Raw genomic sequence first — 20,988 nt, 5'->3', positions numbered from 1 at the left:
TGTAGCACACCTTCTATTGAAAATTTTCAGTACATTACTGACAAATAATTTATGTAGTGGATTTAATTACGAGTGCTATTGCAATTGCTGCATGCCTGTACGAGCAACAGACCAACAGTACTATTGTCACGTCTCTGATATGAGCAATTAAGAGGGCCGGTTGAACGATTAATTATATCTCATGCGACTAAACCATCAGCTTCAAGATAGAGGCTAGTAATCAGTAGGTAACATATGGCTGTGCAAGAATTTTCGGAGCTATAAAACGGCACCTCATGATGCCCAGAACTGAAATTGCGCTACACATTCTTCAGTTCCGGCTAGGTGCTCGCGCATTCAGCTGTGTCATGACAGCCCCAGGCAGAGCTTGTATGTGTGTCTGAGAGGCATCGGGATCAGGGGTGTTGCTCACCATTAGTGGTAGACTCGAAGCAGAATGTTGCAGAGCTCAAGTTGATTCAGAAACGCTGCGCAGAGTTAACTGAACTGCAAGTTAACTGTAGTACTAGCACTGCTAGATGTAAAATGAAAGCCTGTGATTCTCGAGAACCATGTAGAAAAATGTCCTAGAATATCATCAGAGAAAATTTCAGGATCATTTGTGTTGAATAAGCTGATTTGAACAATTAGATCAAAATATGGATGGCCCACAATAGCAAATAAAGCTCAATACAAAGCTTAACATGCGCGGGCGCTGACTGGCAGAGTGATCAGCAAACACATCACAAAAACCTTTTCCTCTTGCCTGATCATCGCATTCCTGATACTGATAGAGCAATATCAAACACTTCTATATAAACCATATCATCCCCAATTGATCATCTCTAAAGATTCAATTTGAACCGTTTGAGTATATTATCTAATCTCTCTTTTTTTTCGAGGAATATTATTTAATCTCTAATACGCTAGGAAGAGATTCCGTTTGAGATATGGCTGACATTAAAGGAACAAACAGTTAGAGGCGAGCTCATCTCTCTAATGGGTAGATACAAATTAAACAAATACAAAACGTCGGCTACGGTTCGTTACTATACAAGGAGTTGGAGTTAATCTCTCATTTCTAATAGTCCATCCGATAGGAGTAGTAGATGATGTCCTCTAACATTTCTTAAACTTTCACTACTACATAATTGATTTTTCTGGACAATATCTCCTTTAAATTGCAGGCGAGCCATAACTGCTATCACCTGCAAAAATCATTCCCCAAAAACGGTTTAAGTGCTGCATGCGAAAAGCATGCGGCCGCTTAAGAGGCTCACTTGCAAAAATATATTTATTTTCCTACATGGATTCTTAAGAGGCCGTATGCGGAAATACATTTTTGCAGACGGGTCACGTAGAGATCCGCCTAAAAGTCTAACATTTCTCCTCTCTTCTCTCTCAGCATCTTCAAATTTTTCTAAGGCTTCATCCCTATCTCCTCACCTTCTCTCTCACCTCTCATTTTCCCCCCTCTCTCTACACTCACCCCCCCCCCCCCCCCCCACTTTTTTGCATGTAAGCATATGCAACACTGTAAATTCAAATGCGAGCAAGCCAAATCCAGATCTAAGTATATAGATAGGATTCTCAAGTGCAATGTAATTCTATCGAACCGGATATCCAACACTTAATATGATGGGCCATTGAATTGAGTTTTATTACTTTGAAATATTGTTTGATATACTTAATTAGGTGGTTTGTTCATAGCTTACATGTTTATATATGATATAAACTGTGTTATTTTGCTTATATCTATCCCATGCGTATTTCTTAGTGTAATCTGAATATGCAAGCTAAGATATCTAAACAATTGCTATTGGCTGATAAATAAGAGAGTTTACTCTACTAGCATGTTAAGTTTTCCACGTTATTGCTTGAAACAATGGAGAAAAAGGCCATTTTTTGGTTAGGTATGAGGTCGAAAGATTAACATGGTCACATGGACATTTTGTCTACAAATAAAATTCCAAACGTAGGTTGCTCATACTCATAATTAAAAGCTTGCATGTGCTTAGATATACAAAAAAAAAAATCTGCATCTCTATCCAACCTATCTCCTCAACCTACTCTCTCTCCCTAACCTCTTGGGCGACTGCAAGAGCAGCGGCGGCGTCAACGAGGGCTCGGCTCAGACCGTCTATCCTGTTGCATCTCCTCCCTCTCTCCCTCGACTTCTCTCCTGACGACCGGTGGTCGACGGTCATGGGGCGGCGATTCCATCAGTGGGGAGGGCGGTGGCAGCGGTGATGGCGTGCACAAGGGCCATGGCGAGCTCGGACAGTGGAGAGTTCAGCGGCGACAGCAGATCAGGTGGTGGGGAGGGCAGTGGCGGTTGGGAGGGGCCTGGCGGCGGTGGATGATCTCTCATGATATTGGTCACTCTTAAACCTTTTTGTTCAATGATCTCATGACCGCATGTTAGGAACGAATTAAACTGTGTGATCTTTCATGGTATAATGTTCAACCCGCCGTGCACAAGGCTTTAGTGAATGGGGTTTCGGCTCGGTTTACAGGGGACCAACTATAGGCAACCACAACAGAGCAGGCTAGCATGCCATGTGGGTCCAGAAAATGGGCATCACGAGGTGATGTTATGCTGAGCCGATCGATTAGACTGTGTGGTGCAATATGCACGTCCTAATTGCCTAGCAGGATGCCTGCTCGGCGGTTCACAACTCATCCCTTCTGTCTGTCCGTAAGCTATAGAGAGAGGCACATAGCTCTTCTACAACAACCATGGTTTGGAGTGTGATGGGGATCCAAAAAGTCGTGTTAGCCAGTAGCGGTGTACACTAGGTATTTGACAATAACATAGGTCATGCATGCCATTTTGGCCCATGTAAGCATATATGTATGTACACGCGTCAACTAGGTTACTTCATAATGAAACCTCAATGATATTGTTTTGATACTGAGAAGTAGTATTATTATAGGTATTAACTCGAGGTATCATGGTTATTTGTAGTAGGTAGCATTAGTGGTACCTACAGATATTAATTACCACTGCCAGTTATTAACATAGGTTCCAGATACCATAGCATCACTGGTATTGACATGTATTATCGCTGGCATGTACATGTAGGTATCATCATTATTAATTACGCATGTGAGAGTCTGAGTCAAACATTTAGAAAATAATTTGACAAAATGAAGGGGAGATTAAATAAAAAAGACAGATTCAAAACTAGTAAATTAATCCAACAAACTCTCAAGACAAATATCAAATAAGCCGATTCTGCTAAGTTTCTACACGGACACTCTTGCCTAGCACCCTGCTTGCTAGCCGCTAGAAGCATGATCAGCTCGCCCCTCCGACATCCTTTGCTCATGTATCACCCAAATCGTGACTAATAGCCATGCTTTTAGTCCTGACTGCGTGCGTCTTCATGTCACTCTCCCATGCTGTTAAGAGAGAAAAAATCAATGGCCCTACCAACCTAATAAAGCGGATCCTACAACACAACATAGTGCTGCTGTGTAGCATGTAGTTCAGCCATGTTTGCAGATCGACTATGGATTTGTTGGATCGATCGGGACTCTGTACCATGCGTGGTTCTCACATGTTATACAAGCTGACCTTTAGCATTTCTCAAGTCTGATGGAATTGGGTTTTGATTTGTAATCGTGGAAAGTTTGTCGTACGTGCAACCATATTGTAAATTCTTTTGGGCCTAGAATGATTATCATTGCCAATTCAATGCATCAATAGGCAGTAATATTTGCGTATCAGTGCGGGTACACAACTAGGTAGTCACAATTAGACCTCCTACTTTGTTCTGATAATTTAGGTGTGCACCTTTTTGTCGGTCAATCCTGTCTTCCCCGCTTAAGATATATTTAGTTCACTCATATAAAAATTACTAGAGATGTATAAAGTTTGTCTGCTAATTCTTGTTTTATCTCTTATCATATTCTTCTCTGGTTGTAAAATGTAACAACTTCAGTTGTCCAGTATCATGACTGTTGCATGACAGGTATAACCCATATAAACCAAAGAACCGGTGCATTTAGAGGCTGCGTTGTTTCATCCAATCTATGCTCCTGTTTGTTTTCTTTCTCACTCATCATATAGCATATATGCGTATTTATTTAAGATAATGGAACAAATGAGTATATATACATTGATGAATAGTAAAACTAGTTCAACAAGTGATTTACAAAGCAGAGCCAAAGGAAATAATGTGAGTAGGTCTTTACTGAATAGTTTGATAGCATACTGTAGCGCATCTTTTTGCAATTGAATTCTCAGTATTGACGTGTAGTATGGGCAGCTGGGCTCTGCTCAACATATCTATATCTATACTAATATAAACAGGAGGAGTTGTACCCCTCCAATCCTACATGCCAAATCACTCAGATCAATCCCTACCGTTCATCCGCTATCTCATCTAATTTCATCCATTTATCCTCCTCGCTGTAGGAAATCATAACCAATCCCACCGATTCCTCTCCACCGCTCTTTCCGCCTGCGCGATGACTCCGCCACGCGAATCCCTGCCGCCTCCTCGCTCCTCCCGAATCCCCGTTGCCGCTGCAGTCCACCACCGGACCAGCGCCAATCCCTGCCGCCTCCTCACTCCTCCTCTCTCCGCTCGAATCCTCCTTCCTCCTCACTCCGCCCGAATCCCCTCTGCCGCCGTAGTCCACCGCTGGACCAGTGCCTCCGCTACCGCGCCTCCACCACCAGACCACCTCACTCGCTGTTGCGCTTCCTCGAGACTCCCTGCCGCATGCCACCGCATCATGCCCCTACTCTCCCAGCCCAGCGCTCACCTCACTCCTTTGTTCACCATCGCAGGGGGCGGTGAGCCGGTAAATGTCCCCGTAAGACCAAGGATCGTGGCTTCCGCGACGACCCCAACTCCGTTGCGCCCCACGATTTCGACTCCCTCTGCCTCAACGGTGGATATTAGTCACATCAACAATAGGGCATTAAGCAAAAGTACATATAAATATGCTGTCCAACAAGTGAGAGAATGATTTCTTCATCGAAGATAGACCCTTGATAGCAGGATCATTGCATCATATTACCATTGCCTGAGCTATCATCAACCTAATGGGAGAAGTAAAACACATAACATCTTGAGTAGTTTGTCATTTGATGAATAAATGAAACAATGAAATCTCTTTTCAGTGAAACCTCACTAAAAGGAGTAATCAGTACATGCATTTTTCTGCGGTTGGTATATCTTACAAAGAAATAGTTGCACTGGCATAAAAATTGAGAATTTCATCACCATTTCGTAACAGTTTGCAGTATGCCCAGATGCATAACAAGTAAATTCAAAGTGAGTTCAGCGGGTAAAAGCAATAACAAAACACCATGCTACTGCATCGTAAGAAAGAAAAGAGAAATACTGAACTGTGGCTATTAGTAGTCTGGACTAGGAGTACATTTAGTTCAAGTAAATCATCACAAGGAAGAAAAGAGAATCATTAGAATGTGTCTGTAAGTAATCTGGCCTAGTACTAAATTTAGTTCATATAAGCTACCTTTGAGAAGTGCAGCACCATGATTTGGACATACTGAGCAGAGCATGTTCCTGAAATAAATTAGACACAAGGGTTAATTGATATAATCTACACACGGCAAAGAAAAGGCAAAGAAACCACATGCTTATTACCCTACCATGTTTATGTCTACTGCCTATGTCCAAACCGACGCCAAATATGCTCAATTAAATCAGCTTTCAGTTCGGTATGCACAGAACGAGCACGAATAGCAGATTTTCAACGTAGCACATCAGTAAAACATGGATTATCACCAGAAGTTACATCAGGAGGCAGGACTATTGATGTCCTAGGAATTCTATTGAGGTCAATGTCACATATCGCATCCTCTCTCTCATCTTCAACAATCATATTGTCGAGAATCACAAAAGCTAGCATGATTTTCCCAATACTCTTCCGTTTCCACTTCTTCGCTGGACGGCGCACAATATTGGAACGGGCTTGCAACACTCCAAAAGCCCGCTCCACATCTTTCCTTGCCCCTTCTTGACGTTTAGCAAACAATTTATGCTTCCCTGTTTGTGGAAGTGATATAGACTTCATGAAGCTGACCCAATCTGGGTATATACCATCAGCAAGGTTATACCCATTGTTATACTCATTCCCGTTAACAGAAAAATGAACCCGAGGAGCCTCCCCTCTAACTTATTCAAGGAATAGAGGGGGACTGATTCAGCACGTTGATGTCGTTGTTAGAACCAGCGACACCAAAAAAAGCATGCCAAATCCAAAGGTCATGTGAAGCAACCGCTTCAAGGATAATTGTTGGGACTTTGTAGTCACCACAGGTGAATTGGCCCCTCCAAGCTCTAGGACAACTCCCCCACCACCAGTGCATGCAATCTATACTCCCTAGCATACCCGGAAAGCCACGAGACTCGTTAACCTGTAGTATATGCTCTATATCCTCACTTGTGGGTTGTCGCAAATATTGCCCACCAAAGACCTCAACTATCCCTCTAGCAAAAGTGTCCAAACACTCTAAGGAAGTGCTCTTGCCAGTTAGCAAGTATTCATCTAAGGTATCAGCAGGGGTTCCATATGCTAACATATGAATCGCTGCTGTGCACTTTTGAAGTGGAGAAAGGCCTGTGCGACCAGAACAATCTTCTCTTTGAGTAAAGTACGGAGACCACTGATCTAGGGCTTGCACAATACGTAAAAAGAGATGCTTTCGCATACGAAATCTTGTGCGAAACATTCTCTCATAGTAGAGTGGCCGATCTACAAAATAATCAGCCACTAGACGTCGGTGACCTTCTCCATGATCCCTTGCAAAGGTCTTTCTTGTTCCACCTTGGCACTGGACTAGCCCAGCTGCAAACTTGGCCTTGATCTTCTCTACAATTCGAGTAGCAAAGGAGTCTAGGACATTCTGGTCAAAGATGTATTTGTCAAGAAATTTAGATGGGTCTAGATCATCTAAGGAGGATGATGAGTTTGAGGATGAGTCTAACATGGTACTTTCAGAATGAAACGATGGATTGGTTTGAGAGTTTCACAATGGAAGGGTCAATAAATATATATAGATGGAGGTTCTAGTAGTTTGCATGCTTAATTGTACTATTGTACTGCTTGCCAATTTCACTGCCTTGGCTGCTAGCAAAGAATATTTGTGTTGACTGCATTATAGTTTGGACCAAGTGCAAACAATACGTAAATTTGGACTGACTTCATGTTTGTTTGGACTAACTGCAACTAATAAGCAATCAGCATGGAAATTTGGATTGACCACATGTTTTTTTGGACTGGCTGCAATTAATAAGCATGAAATAGGGACTGCATATGAATTTTGAACTGACTACAATAAAGCTATCTTCGTCATCATCAAGGGGAATGGCATCATTGTAATCTACCTTCCTTTTGTTTGACTTGTCAAGCTGCTCCAAATATGCATGCCACTTCGGTTGGTTTTTAAGTTCATTCCAACAATGCAAAAACAAGAATGGACCATCCTTGAAATCATTCTCATATATTTTTATTGCCCTAGCCATCAGATCATCATGAGACTGTAACACCCCAGGTAGCCACGTACCTAGAATGCCACACCAAAATACACTCAAAAACCACCAACTCCAAAAATTATTAGAAATTTTAGCAGAGTCTCCCCTAAAAATACAGACATCCACGACAGGCAGTTATAAGATAACTCAACAACAATATAATCCACGCAATCCAAACCATCCTAGCTCCACAAATTCCACGTGAAAGTAAGGACTAGAACTTTAAATGACCATTACAAGTTCTACGCAAAACTTATGCTAAGCAAAAACATAATTTAAAACTAAATTTCAATAGTGTGCAATAATAGTGTAGTTCAAGGGTGCTACTCCCATCCCATGCCGATCAATATCATTAGGTACCTAAAAACCAAATTAAACACAAGAATGAGTAAAGAATACTCAGCAAGTACAATATTGAACTAGTAAAACATACACAGGTTTAATGCAATAAGAAACCAATATGATACTTTTGTTTTCCTTTAATTTAAAACGAAGGAGACAAAAAGTAGTAGTTCCCTCCCGGGCAGGTGTGAATATCCTCTTAGCATTACTGGTAAGCCGAGCAAGCGTGATCAACGCTTCTCAAGGATCATGAATAAAGATCCAAATTGCACTCCCATGACTACGCATGGTACTTGAATAATGTAAACAAAAACTTCCGGAAGAATGAAACATGAATAACGTCGTGAATTTGAACATGAAGTGAAATATGAATACGTAGCATAATACCAAAACCACACAATTAATAATAGGAATCTTTGAATAATAATTGGGTAAATGAAACCGAACTAAGTAACACAGTTTATCCATCACACAAGTCCGTCTTGTACTTGCCTTAACTCCTTCGATAATTCGACTCAACTCCTCCAACGTTGGAGCCCTCCACACCTGTGGAGCAAAACTACACATAAACCACTATATCCAACTAATCATAGTTACAAGGATATTTACTAAAAAGTGAAACCCAATTCATATAAATTTTTACTGACTTGTATTAAATAACCTATAGCTGTTTCATTACTGTTTTATGCGTAACTCACAAACCGTCTAACGAAACCTAGCAAAATAATACAACCTCGGACATCTAGACAAACTTCTCTACCACTTTCATGTTGAGCACAAAATCAGTTATGCCTCTGAAAATCCCAAATTAAGGAAAACGAATTGCTGTCCTGATTTCTGGATTCAGTCAGCAGTACTGTTTTTGTTGTTTCTCCCAAAACCATTTATCAGAATCGAATGAAACCAGTGGTGTTAGAAAGATATCGACGATGACTACAAACTTTATTTAGGACAACTAACCTGAATCCCGATGGTTTAATACCAGAATTAAAAATACGATTTTAGCCTAGCGTTCGATAAAAATAAATTCGAGCTACCAGAAACGGATCATTTTATATATAAATTAGAAACAACTAGGGACTAAAACGGATTACCCAGCAGTACTAATTTTGTAAGAAAAACAAAGAATTTGGAAATATCCACCAAACTCCCCGAATTTCCCTTCTTCTAATTTTTTTCCCCTTCTCTTCCTCCTTCCTGTTCTTCTGCAGCAACAAGCAGCAGCAGCCAATAGCAGCAGTAGCAGCAGCAACGGCAGATCGGCAGCAGCACAAGCAGATCGGCAGCAGCCGCAGCAGCACAAGCAGCAGTCCTAGCGGCAGCAGCAGCAACACAAGACAAAAATCAGATCGGCAGCAGCAACTCACCAAGGAGACGATGGCTGTGGCAACCGGCGTCAGACGCACAGCAGCGGCAGCGCAGAGGTGAAGACGCGGACGTCGGCGGCTAGGGCTAGCTGCTAGCGATGCCTCCTTTTTTTTTTTTTTCCTTTTTTTCCTTTCTATTGGTTAAAATAGGGAGAGGCTAATGAAGATCGAACAGCCCACATTAAATCAATCACCGGAAATAACTCAGGACTCAGATTACCACAAACTTATAGTCTATTTCGCCCTACTCGACGAGCTCTACGCATCCACGGTTCCTGATCGCCTATTCGAACAATGGTTCAAAAGTTGAACTTTGCATGTTCGCTCTAATATTCCCCGAAATATATTAATTCAAAACCCGGGGCATTACATTCTTCCCCCCTCAATCGAATTCGCCCTCGAATTCGCCCAACTATACTCTAGGACATAGGGTATTACATTCCTCCCTCCTTCAATCGAATTCGCCCTCGAATTCGTCCAGTTATACCTTGAACAAGTACAGAAAGGAACTCATAGGTAGGACTTATATAACTCACCATGTGTGAACAACACTGGATACTTCTTCCGCATCTGTGACTCAAGTTCCCAGGTTGCTTCTCGCTCGGTCTGGTGCGTCTAGAGAATCTTGACGTACTTGATAGTTCTATGCCTCAGCACCCTCTCAGATTCCTCCAATATTCTTACAAGATGAGACTCAAATGTTAAATCTTGGCTCAATGGTCACCGGCTCTACGGTAATATGATGTTCAGGGTCTCTCAAATATTTTCTTAACATGGAAATATGGAATACAATGTACACCTTTCATGGACTCTGGTTACTCGAGGTGATAGGCTAGGATTCCAACTCTTTCCACTACCGAGAATGGACCAATATACCTAGGGCTGAGCTTACCTTTTGTTCCAAATCTCACAACACCTTTGGTAGGGGATACCTTTAGAAGTACTTGATCACCCACTTTAAACTCCAATTCCCGTCTTCTAACATCGGTGTAGCTCTTCTGCCTACTTTGAGCTGCAAGCATGTGTTGTCGTATTTTTGCTATCTGTTTTGTGGACTGTTGAACCCAATCGGGTCCTAACATAGCTCTCTCCCCTATGGAATCCCAACACAATGGGGATCGACACTTTCTTCCATAAAGTGCCTCATATGGTGCCATTCGAATGCTAGCATGGTAACTATTGTTGTATGCAAATTCTACAAGCGGCAAATGATCCTCCCAACTGCCTTTCCATGAAAGGATACATGATCCTCTAGAGTTTGAATAGTCCGATCAGGTTAACCATCAGTCTGAGGGTGAAAAGCCGTACTGAATTTCAATTGAGTATCAAATGCCTCTTGCACCGATTCCCAGAACTTAGAAGAAAATTTAGCATCCCTATCAGAAACAATCAAGCGAGGCACACCATGTAACCTCACTACCTCACGTGTATAGATTGGTGCCAAGTCACTCACAGAATAAGTGGTGCGGATAGGAATGAAATGTGCCACCTTACTCAGAAGATCTACAACCACCCAGATGGCGTCCTTTCCTTGTGGAGTTAGAGGTAGCCCAACCACGAGGTCCATAGCAATATCATCCCAAGACCATACATGAACTTCCAATGATTGTAACTTTCCAGCAGGACTCTTATGTTCAGCCTTTACTCGCTGACATAACCCACATGATGCCACGTACTTGGCCACATCCACTTTCATCCTCTTCCATCAATAGATCTTCTTCAAATCATGATACATCTTGTTCTCACTAGGATGCATAGTATATGGTGTTCGGTGTGCTTCTCGCAAAATCTCTTACTTGATTTCTGCTTTTTGTGGGACACATAAACGCCCATGGAATCGCATAGCTCCCGAAGAATCCAAAGTGAAATCTCTAGTTTTTCCTTCCTTTACAAGTTTCTTAACTTATTGCAGCAATCGATCATGTTGTTGGGCCTCTAGCACTCGTTGGGTATTGTGGACTCAAGAATGACTCGTGACTCAGTACTCGCCACTCCGGCATAACAATAGGAGATATCCATCCGTTCAAAATCAGTTATCAAAAAACTCACAGTTGGAGGAACGACCTTATGGCTTAGAGCATCTGCAACCACATTCGTCTTACCCGGTGTATATTGAATGTTGAGATCGTAATCTTTAATCAACTCCACCCACCTCCTCTACCTTAAGTTCAAATCCTACTGAGTGCAGATGTATTTTAGACTCTTATGATCAGTGAAAATATCACAAGATTCTCCATACGGGTAGTGCCTCCAAATTTCGAGAGCAAAGACCACTGCTGCAAGCTCAAGATCATGAGTGGGCTAATTCTGCTCATGCTTCCTTAACTGCCTAGACGCATAAGCTATAACATTGCCCTCTTGCATAAGAACACAACCAAGGCCTACTCGTGAAGCATCGGAATAGAAAATGAAACGCTTACCAGGTTGGGGCAAAGTAAGCACTGGAGCAGTTACCAACCTATGCTTCAATTGTTGGAAACTATTCTCACATTGGTCCGTCCATTGAAACTTCACATCCTTGTGTGAGCATCGTCATTGGTTTAGCGATAATCGAGAATCCTTCACGAAGTGTCGGTAGCACCCTGCCATACCCAAAAAGCTCCTCACATCCTTAATATTAGTCGGCCTTTCTCATCCGACAACACTTGAAACTTTGCTAGGATCAACTGAGATACCCCGCTGATTGATTACATGCCCTAGGAAAGCCACCTCAGGAAGCCAAAATTCACACTTCTTTAATTTAGCATAGAACTTGTTTTCCCATAAAGTCCCTAGCACCATCCTTAAATGATGCTTATGCTCATCTACACCACCACAAACTTATCTAGAAAGCTATGCAACATGCTATTCATCGTCTCCATAGAATAGGCCGAAGCATTGGTCAGCCCAAAAGACATAACTCTATACACATAATGCCCATACGTCATGGAAAATGCGGTCTTCTCAATATCCTCTTCTCGCACTCGTATTTGGTTATAACCAGATTGCAAGTCAATTTTAGAAAACACCTTTGCTCCCTTTAACTGATCAAACAAATCCTCAATATGATGCAATGGGTACTTGTTCTTGATTGTCGCGGCATTTAAGGCCCGATAGTCCACACACATACGCCAACTTCCATCCTTCTTCTTAGTAAAAATAATAGGTGCACTGCATGGCGCACACTCCATTGGATTAATTTCTTGGATAATAGATCATCTAACTGTTTCTTCAACTCTTCTTGGAAAGGACGAGCTAACCGGTACGGGGCTCTGGAGATAGGTCGTGTACCAGGAACAAGATCAATACGGAACTCTACATCACACTCAGGTGGCATCCCTAGCAATTCTGCGGGAAAAACATAAGGATAATCTCGCACTATAGGAACATCTTCAATCAATAAAGGCTTGGATGCCTTCTCGGCTAAGGCTCATAAATAACACTATCTTTACAGCACGCTGCCCAGGAAATAACCTTGCCATCACGAAAAGAGAATGCGGAGGCGCACTCCCTTGGAAAACCATCTCCTCGCCTGATGGAGCTTCCAAGGTAATTGTCTTCTAGAAACAAGAAATTAAAGCACGATATTGGTTCAACCAATCCATGCCCAAGATCACATCAAAGAGCAGTAAGGGAATCACAATTAGATTTGCCACGAATTCTTCCCCATCAATAGAGATTGCACAACCTGGACATACTACTGAACTAGAGATTATACCCCCTAGAGAGCTGACTTGGACAGATCGAGAGACCTCTTGACTAAATAGATCAGCTCTTTTCGCAAACTCGATTGAAACAAAGGAAAATGTAGCACTAGAATCAAACAGAATTAGAGCATCATGCGAATCAACTCAAAGTGTACCTGTAATGACATCCGGGCGACCAAGGGACGACCCTGCAGGCATGTTGTAGACTCCAGCCATAGCTGAGGTAGTAGAGCCTGAGGCCTGATGGTGAGGTGGAGCTGAAGCAGAAGGATGCGCCATAGGCGGTGCAGGCAACTAGAGTGGAGCATGTGGAGCAAGAGATTGAGGTATGGACCAATACTGTCTTGGTAATGGTGGTGGTGGGTAATTATGTGTGAACCGCTGGTAAGGAAGTGGATAAGCTGTCATCATCTGAACAGCACCACGGGGAGTACTAGTGGAAGAACCTGAACCGCGAGGGTAGCTAGTTCTCGAAGAGGTTGCTGAATAGGGGCTAGACCTTTGCCACTTGATGATAGAATTTGGTTTACGCTTGCATACCAACCCCATGTGTCCAGCCTTTCCACACCCACGACATGCCCAAGTAAACACACTATCTGCAGAATGGTGATTCTTTCCACACTTAAAGCAAATTAGCCCTTGCCCTGGTACAGGGTGAATCAACTGAGGCTCTGCAGGACGTGGAGCTGAATTAGGCTGAGAACCCCACTGCGTAGGTTTGGATGATGGCTGAGTGGTCTGATTTTGTTTGTACTTCTTGAAAGGTGGTCGCTGCGAGTTCTCACCCCCTTCCTGATGGGCTCTCTTCTGTTCATTACTAGTAACATTTCCAGAATGATTCTTCTATGTAGTAGTAATTTGAAGCTCAACCTCCATCCCTCGAGCCTCCTCAACTGCATTGAGGAATACAGTAGGCAGGTTTCTTCCCATCACTTTACTTAGTTTGGTTTCATTTACCCAATTATTATTCAAAGATTCCTATTATCAATTGTGTGTTTTGGTATTATGCTACGTATTCATATTTCACTTCATGTTCAAATTCACGACGTTATTCATGTTTCATTCTTCCGGAAGTTTTTGTACCATGCGTAGTCATGGGAGTGCAATTTGGATCTTTATTCATGATCCTTGAGAAGCGTTGATCACGCTTGCTCGGCTTACCGGTAATGCTAAGAGAATATTCACACCTGCCTGGGAGGGAACTACTACTTTTTGTCTCCTTCGTTTTAAATTAAAGGAAAACAAAAGTTTCATATTGGTTTCTTATTGCATTAAACATGTGTATGTTTTACTAGTTCAATATTGTACTTGCTGAGTATTCTTTACTCATTCTTGTGTTTAATTTGGTTTTTAGTTATCTAATGATATTGATCGGCATGGGATGGGAGTAGCACCCTTGAACTACACTATTATTGTACACTATTGAAATTTAGTTTTAGACTATGTTTTTGCTTAGCATAAGTTTTGCGTAGAACTTGTAACGGTCATTTAAAGTTCTGGTCCTTACTTTCACGTGGAATTTGTGGAGCTAGGATGGTTTGTATTGTGTGGATTATATTGTTGTTGAGTTATCTTATAACTGTCTGTCGTGGATGTCCGTATTTTTAGGGGAGACTCTGCTGAAATTTCTAATAATTTTTGGAGTTAGTGGTTTTTTAGTGTATTTTGGTCTGGCATTCTAGGTACGTGGCATATAATGAATTAACCTCCTTCCAAGAGCAACAAAAATTCCCTACCTTCTTCTTAATTTTACCAAAATGATCCTTAACTTGCTTAACTTGCCTAACCCGGCTTTTTGGGGTAGTGCTGTTGTAAGCTGCAGCAACATCGCCCCAATATTTATCATTCTTCTTGAAAATTGATTCTGTAGGATTATTTGAGTTGTTCAGCTAGGCGTTGATCTGCAATTTTTAGGAAAAAGATGTTTACTGGTGTTAGTAATGCAAGTGATGTACATCACATTGACAAATAAATAACTCACATAGGCCACTTACCAATCTCAAGTCTTCATCGTTTGTCCATGACAAGCATTTCTCAGTCCTAGCGACATCTCCATTCTCAAATTGATAGGCTGTGATGGACTCCCTTCGGCGACATGATGCATATGGTTTGATGGGGCGTTGATAAGATTAACGAACCCACCAGGAGGACGAGATTCCACTCCCCTGTATAGAAATCAAGAAGATTATAGTTTCATCATAACTAAATTTTTTACATTGGATCCACCACTGCTGCAATTGTAACTAAAACAAGCTACTGAAACTTATAGCATGTGGGCACATGGGTCCAAATCCCCTAGAGTTGGGTACTTAAAAACCAGTAATTAACCATGCAACAAATAAACTTGCATCAACAACTTGTCACAAGATCATTTTAGTGTATAATTAGCACATAAATTTCATGTTTCATCTTTTATATAAAAAATCATACACATTAATATTAATATGGTTCACTGTTTGCTCTTTTGGAGAGCACACTATTGGCCATTGTACATGGTGATATTTTATGATCCCTTGATCTTCTTGCCATAAATATCTCCTTCTTACAAAATATATTTTCTCTTTAACACCCCCCTGGGAATTCTATAAAAAAGATAGCATGTACAAGGGTGTTGGTGGAGGTGGCGCAACCTCCCTCTTCCTCCGGCGAGAGATGGCTGTTGGTGGAGGGGAATTAGGGTTTTCGGTACAAATCTGTCGCATGCGGGCATGAGAGATTAGCGAGAGGGAAGAGGGAAGGCGGATAGTGGGGGCGGAGACCGTCAATCTTACTGGATTTTTGGGGCTGGCAAAATAGTAGATGGAGATTTTTTATTTTTGGGGCTGGCAAAATAGTAGATGGAGATTTTTTGGGTGGATTTGTGTCGGGAGGGGAAGAGATCTTCACGCGCGAGAGGGCAAGAGATGGCTTGCGTGGGAGGGGGTCGAGATGGCGCACGCGGCGCGGGAGATCGAGTGCCATCGCGCGGGATCGCGCGGGAAGGGCGGAGATCAGGCGGGCGCTGGGGTGGAGGGGATGGGGATCTCAATCGGCTACGGTGGGGGAATGGATCGGCTGCAATGAGTGGGGTCCACAAATCGCGTTTTTTATCGCTGAGTTGGGCTGCAAGCAAGCGATAGCGCGTGGGAAAGAGAGCTATCGTCGGGCGATAGATTTGTCGCTCGCTTGCTTCTCTCTCATCGGTTCTCTTCCCTCCACATAGGAATATGATGATGTGGCATATTTTTGGAGCCCGCCTAGTCAGCTTATTGTACATGCTCTTATAAGGCCATTCCCAACACAATGACTAGGATTGTGTCCATAGTATTAAATAGGCTGCCACCTAGGATGAAAAATAATGTGGCAAGTGAATAAATGAGGAAAGAGAATGAAAATGTCTTGCATGAGACAGTTTCTACAAAGCATCCAAGACATCATGTGAGATAAGTAACACTAAATTTAAGTATAAATAGTAGTGTTTGCATTGGAAGAGTAGTATCTAGTACTAGTTTCATGATGATGTGGAGTTTATGGAAACTATGTCAGTGTGTTGTGTTGGGAATGGCCTAATATGCTTAAGATAACACTATATCAGTAACCCCTGTTTGCTATAGCTGGAAGGTCACCTGGTCACATGATATATATCCCTTCTTTTTTATAGTTGGTATCCACTGCAATAATTATTGCTATAAACCTTGCACCACATTGCGCCACATCATCGTTTATTGTCAGCTGTTGGATTCTTGAGCATGTCTCTAGATCAATGGTATCTGTCCTCACACTTATAACTGCTTGCTCTGGCCTGTTAAAAATCTCCTCATCTCATGAAAGCCAGGAAGCGGTGCCCTTCGACCTTCTCAACTAACAATCCCCTAATTCCTGTCAAAAAAAAAAACAATCCCCTAATTAACAGGCGTCACATGCGGAACCCCCTCCAACGCCGCTATACAAGCAGTCGGGTTGTTCCATCTTGCTCGAGCAAAGGTTAGCTGAATGACCCTCAAACAAAAAAAAAAGAAAAATAAAAGGCTAGCTGAATGACCCTCAAACAAAAACAAAAATCAAAAGAAAAGGTTAGCTGAATGGGCACTGCACATTCTTGGTCAGCTATGCAAATTGGGATGTGCTCTTTTTAACTAGAAATCAATCTTATCCTTTCTGCTCAAATGCCTATGGTACTGTTGCCTGCTTAAAATTTCTCAACTCTATCCGCAGCAACGCGCGGGGTATCACCTAGTATGTATGTATATACACACACAGGACAAACAAATTCATGTGCCTCACAATTACAAAGCTGCTGCTCTCTGTTCCAATTCTGAACCATGCATAAAGCCTCTCTTCACCTATAAATTGGATACTGAAAGGTCGATGATTTGGTGAAAGCCGGGAGTCCAACAGCAACTTTGTATACAACTAGCAAGAGGCATGCGCTACGCAGCGTGTAACTGTACCAAATGAGGCTGCAAGATGCAACATTTATAGACAAAAATTCAAAGCTATCGATAATTTTAAATAACAGTTACATGCTAGAAGGAATTCTTATGTCTAACATGAGAAGATAACCACTTCGATACAATATTGTTGAATATTTTAAGCCATACACATGAACGACCAAATACTCCAATCGACAATTTGAGAAGAGAATAAGAATATCTCCAATGGAGCACATAACTGGACCTTCTGTCGAATACACAAATGCGTAACATTGAAATTGTTATGCTATTTTCTCTTGCGCTGCTGGCTAAAGAAAAACAACCTAACATTGAAATTGCTAATGAATTGATTATGCTTCAGAGATACATCTCTTTCACCATGTTTACAAACGCGCAATAACTCTGTGGTAGAAAGTGAAGACATGCGGCATACCAACCTTGTTTTTTCTGCATTTTTAGGCAAGCATCAAACCCATCAGAATTGAGAACAGATTTGTAGGTTCGGCAGTAGCATCTAATTTTAAGTATTTGTAGGTTTCTCACTTACATATAAGCTAACACTTGTGGCATCGGGCATCTACTGCTTGTAATCCCAGACGACACTGAAGGAAATTACTTAAGAGGCATTGACTGCTTGTAATCCCAGACAGCACTGAAACTCTGGAAGAAATTACCTAGAAGAGACTATGTACTTGAATTCTTTCCTATTAAGAAGATAGGAAAATCAACTCCATTCTTTTGGCAAAGACAAATTACCCTTTGTACTCTAATATATTTTTGCTGCGTCTGCAAACAACAAATTACGGAGTACCAATTAATGCACAGTGCACAGCTTTTGTATTCTTTTTGTGGTTAACATCTTATTAATTGTATCACACATAAACCTTTCTTAGCATCACCACATCAGTACCAGGACTTATGAACTAAAAAAGAACATGGGTACTACTAATGGCTTTAGATGTTAGGCCACAGTTACCTGCAGAAGATCTGGTGTTGGCCCTTTAGATGCATTTAGCTGTGAACTAAATCATATGCACATTTGACATAGGATAATTTAGATGCGAGAGTACAAAGATAATGAAGGACGGTGGAAGAAACAACTGCCCAGAATCTATTTCATCTCAAAGAAGTTGTTTGGAAGGAAATGCCCAGATTTGGTGGTTTTCAACATTGCATACACCTGAAATTTTAAACTGGAACTAAATTTCTGAACATTTAAATACATATATAGTTTATTAAATAGCATTTCAAATTATGCAGGCCTAGTAGTCTAATCTCTTGAAAGCCTGAAAATCAAATAACCAATAGAGAGTAGTTTTTTATCTCTTTTTTGATTATCTGGTTTTGACTGACCATATAGGAAAACAATTGAAATATATGCTTACAACGAATATAACGGTCCCAGACATTGTTTAAGCAATACTAACTATTCACTATGCATATACAGTAGCTAGTAGCAGATTAGTTGGAGTAATTGATATATGGAAAATAATGTCATTGAGAAAGCTTTCAATTAACATTTCTAAGATGAAAGTGTTGGGTCTTGAGACATGGTCAACCACTTTCAAGTCTTTTAACTCTGCAAGGCTGTAATTTGTTTCTAGCTTAATAATGTCTTCCATCTTTGGTTCTTGATTTTCTAAGCACATTTGAACATCATGAAAATTTGAAGGTGAACATAACAATAAAAGATGCAGATTGGAAGTTCTAACCTGAAACATGGCTCCATTATGTGTATCTATACTATTGTAATAGTATCAACCAACCACTTAGGAAAAGGGGAAAAAACACCAAGTTAAACGATGTCGACAAAATAAAATAGTTAAATGTGAAAGCCTAACAGAAGATAGTAGTATTATGGATTACTTTCATAAGCATATGCCACACTACATAATATTAAAAGATGTGGATTGGAAGCTGTAACCTGAAGCATGGCTACATTATATTTATTTTGCAACATTGAATATGTTGTGGACATAACCAGAAGCAAACTGGCATAACTGGAGACCTGCAACATGGAAAATTTATATGCTTATATGCATAGAGTATTTTCAGTGCTGCTAGGACATTCTAGTGGCCTAAACTCTTGTGTCAAGGCAGAGGAGAAAATTAGATGCTTGCACTCTTCATCATTTACACATTAAATTATAAAAATAACAGGCACGCTAAAAGTTATTTTTTTTTGGCAGAATGTAAGTTTTAGGATAGTACTAAATAACTACATTTCTGAATGTTTTGTTTTATGGATATATGGCAGCAGATTGAGTTGTGTGAAACACCACCAAGCAATGAAAAAATAACCATACGATTCATTTCCTCCATGATCCTACCAACTTTCTTTGCTGAACTGGACCAACACAACAAACCACATAAATCCAGTGAAGTAGTAATAATTTTGTTGCAACAAATTAGACACTAGTAAAAGCTTTGCACACTGTCTATCGGCGTGTTATGCTCCCAGTATTAGAGCTAGGGGGTTTTGATGTCAATAATGGGCTATTGGCAGGTATTTTAGCAAAGTTAATAAAAAGAATATCCTTCCATTGCATATCCTGTTTGCAGAATGCTCTCATATTACCTTATACTTATAGCCTTGTAGTACCTATCATGGTTTTCTTTTTTCTTCCTGATGTTATTCTATCAAGGGGTGCCATACAATGCAGCAACAAAACCAATAACCATCGAACTTCTGACAGCTAAATTCATATGAAATAATCTGCTCAAGAAAAACTTACCATAATCTAAATATCGCAGCCCTGATTAAGAGAGGAGAAAGCTCGATAACTTGCTCAGTATGACGGTAGATGCGCAGAATGAAAGTCGTCCTCTCTGTAATCTGCGACTTACACCTCATCCTAGCCCATCAATTTCTCCACAGAACCTAAGGCAAGATGGGGGATCATGTAAAAACACCAGCAAACGCAATGCAAATGCTTAATGGCAAGTCAAAACAATTGCCTTACCATGTGGATTTTGTGCTAAATGTATGCAGAAGGGTATCAAAACGATTCACCGGCGAGGAGACCAATGGCCGAGACCATCGATTCCGATGAGCCCCGAACCGGATCTGTAGCTCACCGAGGATAGGGAGAGGAAGAGGGAGGCGGTGGGTGGCCTGGAGATGAGAGGAGAGAAGAGGGGAGAAGGTGGCCTGGTGTGCCGAGCGAGGGGAGCGGCACGGCGGCAGGCGAGCAGCCGCGGCGGCGGCGGCGGCGGCAGGCGAGCGGCAGGCGAGCGGCGGCGGGCAAGCGGCGGCGGGCGAGCGGCGGCGGCGGCAGGTGAGGTCATGCGCGCGCGAGCCTAGTAGTGCGGCTAGGGCGAGGATGGCTGGAGGGGGGCGAGGATGCAGCGGCGACGGCGCGCGCAGAGGAAGAAGGGCGAGGCGGCGGCGAGAGGCGACGGCGTGGCGGCGTAGAAGGGAGAGGCGACGCCGCGCGTGCACCAGGCTGCGGGCGAGACGGGCGAGGGGGCTAGGGTTTGGTCCGGCCGGACGAAATCTATGCCGTTGATTGCCGATTCAACGATCCCACGGCTGAGAAAGGGTCGCCATAGTGGACATGTGGACGGTTAGATCGGCTCTACCGCGAGATCGAACGGACGATGTTGGTGGAAACCAGTATGTAATTACCAAAAATACAGGGTTTTTTTTGTAAATTTGCTGACGTGGCGCCAACCGATCCCACAG

General features: G+C 41.9%; 1 long non-coding RNA gene across 4 annotated transcripts; it reads right to left on the bottom strand.

Annotated features, from left to right (window-relative positions):
• Positions 1 to 16,802: 16,802 nt before the first annotated feature.
• LOC127777391 (uncharacterized) lies at positions 16,803 to 20,778 on the bottom strand. Of its 4 annotated transcripts, none has more exons than XR_008018325.1 (4): positions 20,267 to 20,778; positions 19,016 to 20,184; positions 17,851 to 18,483; positions 16,803 to 17,750 (listed from the first exon to the last, which is right to left on the bottom strand). It is a non-coding gene; the product is annotated as an uncharacterized LOC127777391 (long non-coding RNA). The 4 variants fall into 4 exon arrangements; XR_008018324.1 differs by having other exon boundaries at positions 16,805 to 17,750; positions 17,851 to 18,089; positions 18,280 to 20,184; XR_008018323.1 differs by having other exon boundaries at positions 16,822 to 17,750; positions 17,851 to 19,311; positions 20,039 to 20,184.
• Positions 20,779 to 20,988: the final 210 nt, after the last annotated feature.

Source organism: Oryza glaberrima, chromosome 6 (assembly GCF_000147395.1).
Source record: "Oryza glaberrima chromosome 6, OglaRS2, whole genome shotgun sequence".
NCBI classification, from domain to species: Eukaryota; Viridiplantae; Streptophyta; class Magnoliopsida; order Poales; family Poaceae; genus Oryza; species Oryza glaberrima.
This window is presented reverse-complemented; position numbering and strand designations above follow the sequence as displayed.